At 28.4% G+C, this 2,873-nt stretch overlaps 1 pseudogene; it reads right to left on the bottom strand.

Moving 5' to 3' along the window:
* Window positions 1-224: 224 nt before the first annotated feature.
* Window positions 225-1,332, bottom strand: LOC136797163 (homeobox protein SIX1 pseudogene; annotated as a pseudogene).
* Window positions 1,333-2,873: the final 1,541 nt, after the last annotated feature.

The raw sequence follows: 2,873 nt of genomic DNA, 5'->3' as shown, positions 1-2,873 counted from the left end.
ATCAAATGATCTATATTTTGATAATTTTCAATAACAGCATCTGCTATTGGTAAATAATTCATACATTTCATAATAGGTAAAATAATGGAAACATTAATCTTTGGTAACTTAAAATTATATACAAGATTTACCTATTCATCTAGGTATATTTTTTTTGTTTTAATTTAACTTTTTTTTTACATTTCTTATGTACAGTATGTACAGATAATAAACATAAGCTCCAAAGTTGGTTGTCTATTTCTACAATTATCTATTTGCTTTAATTTATTACTATTTTTTATAAAGATGATCTATATAAATGAATATGGACATATATACAAAAAAATTACAATTAAATTAACTTAAAGAAATTGCACATATCACATATTATATCCACTTGTTATAACGTGGGATAATCACGTAGGAACTAGTACAAAGGAACTGGTTAAATGTGAAGGGAATTTTATGATATATCAATTTAATCAGATGAAGCCGTTAACGAAATACCCATGAACAAAGTTCTTAGGATTGTTCATCAAAGAGCGAGTTTTCAGTTTAAGTCATGTCCTTCACATTTAATACAATATTTACATTACGGCTATGTACATACAACACGATAAATTAATTTACTGAAAACGTCAAGAATAATGCGAGTAGAAATCCTTGTCGTTATGAATGCTTGCAGATGTGCGAATCTATTGTATTTTAGAAATACTAGACTTCTAACTCGGAAAACAAAAATTTCATTTTTTATTGTTTTCGTAAATTATTTCATCATATATTTTATTAGAAATTATGACACTTATTTATTTATATAGGCAAATAAATGAACAATTAGTTATCAATTACAAAAAAAATCTGAGCTGATTATGATTTCCCCGTTTTTATATTCCAATGTATTGCAGAGGAACTTGTATGCGGATATCTCCGAATCAATTTTGTCTAAAACAATTTTTTTAATTCTTTCTTAACAACCATTTTTTTTTTTTAGATCCAACAATTATTTCAAGTAAACCTAGGGTTTTCGAACTAAGTTGGAGAAACCGTTTATAAATTTAACAGTTACTCCCAATTTCTTCCGCACACTAGATCGTGCACTCACACTTACAATGTACAATATTCACACACCCTTCGCCCATGAATGCACAGGACGCGGGACGAATCCTTTTGACTAGTGAGCCTGGTGGATGAGCTGCTCGTACCCGTGGTAGGCCTGGTACGGGATGAAGCTGTCGGGCCGAATGGGTGACGTTGTCTTCAGTCCCGCGTAGCCGAACTGCTTCAGGTCAGGAACTTCAAGGCTTGAAGAAGAACCCAATAGTGATGAAACGTCGCTAGAGAGCAGCATGTCCCTAGAAAAAAGTGAACAAAGTTAGAAAGGCAATGGGGAGTTTCAAAGTTCGAAGGTAAACTGTTAATATTAATTATTACTTAATATTCTTATTAATCATATTAATAATAAAAAAATGTTAATAAAGTTGATATTTATGAGTATTCAGTCTCATAAATCTGTGAATGTAAATATAAAGAAAGTAAATTAATGTATTCCTAAAAGAATTAGGAATTTCGTTTGGTTTTTTAAGGTATCCAGTTACTGAAGTTAAGTATTCATAGATGTAAGGCTCACTTACGACCTAGCTATGTGTTTGAGTTGATATGCAAGTAAATTCCATCTCTTGGAACGAATAGAGTTTTCCCGTAATCTTTTTTTAAATTTTTCAAGTATTGCCAATTTATGTTTAGTACTTATGAGACGATGAAAACCACCGAAAGTGGACTATCCAACATTGTGAGTACTAACAGTAAAACTATTATTTTAGTGACAACTCTAATATATTTTAAAATATTTCTCTTTATAATAGAAATGAAAGAGTTCATTGTAAAAATAGGTTTAAAGTAGTCTAGCAAAAATTTGTAAAATCTTTTACACACAGTTTTATACAAAATGGTGGCAGGTGGTTTGGTCCACTTTGGGTCTCTATCACTCCTAATGTGGTGTTGAACTTAGGAATGATATGATATGAAAACAACAAACATTTGAAAAATTTAAAACATTAACAAATATTTATTTAAATTTTGAGCTTTTGTATATAATACATAAAATAATACATCGTGAGATATAAATTTACCAACTACTGATTTTTCAATCAGTAGTTTTTTATAAAAAAACTAGCTGACCCGGCAATGCTTCACTATTGCTATATTTGAAAATGTATATAGATTTAATAAACACGATTGATGGTTATAAATGTATATATTTAGTAAACTAAACATGTGGGTATACTTTATTATTATGATTTGGTAACATAAATTGATCCAATATATGCGACTACATTCGTTTATAGCATCTCATGATAGAAAGGCATATCGTTTGGCATCATCGGTGTACGCAGTAAATTTGAGGATTATATTTAAAGAATAAAATCGATAGTTTCTTAAAGTTTATTATATTTTTTAGTTAAAATTAAACATTTTGAAATACTTTATTATTATGTTTGGTAACATAAATTGAACCAATACATGCTATAAAGTTACAATCATAATTTTTAAAAAAATATTAATAACTTCAACATAACTCAACCAATCTACGCCATACTTTGCAGTGGTTTAAGTAAAGATAATAATAATGATAATAAGTAACATTTAGATTTAGTAACATACAGTTTTGAAACAAAAACTCTCACTGTGTTTCAATATTAGTACTATATCCAAACAACTGACATTAATTGGAATATCAAAGAGTAGTAAAATATTTTTTGGGAGTCAAAAAAGTCTACTAATTCATTTTATTATATTAAAATCTCAATTTTCTTCAAAATATTATTTATTCGAGGATTTCATTATCTTTAAACCTTCCCATGGCGAAATGAAACATTTTGCAAAATATATATATA

Source organism: Halyomorpha halys, unplaced genomic scaffold, assembly GCF_000696795.3.
Source record: "Halyomorpha halys isolate HHAL.00 unplaced genomic scaffold, Hhal_1.1 Scaffold11404.1, whole genome shotgun sequence".
Lineage (NCBI taxonomy): Eukaryota > Metazoa > Arthropoda > Insecta > Hemiptera > Pentatomidae > Halyomorpha > Halyomorpha halys.
This window is presented reverse-complemented; position numbering and strand designations above follow the sequence as displayed.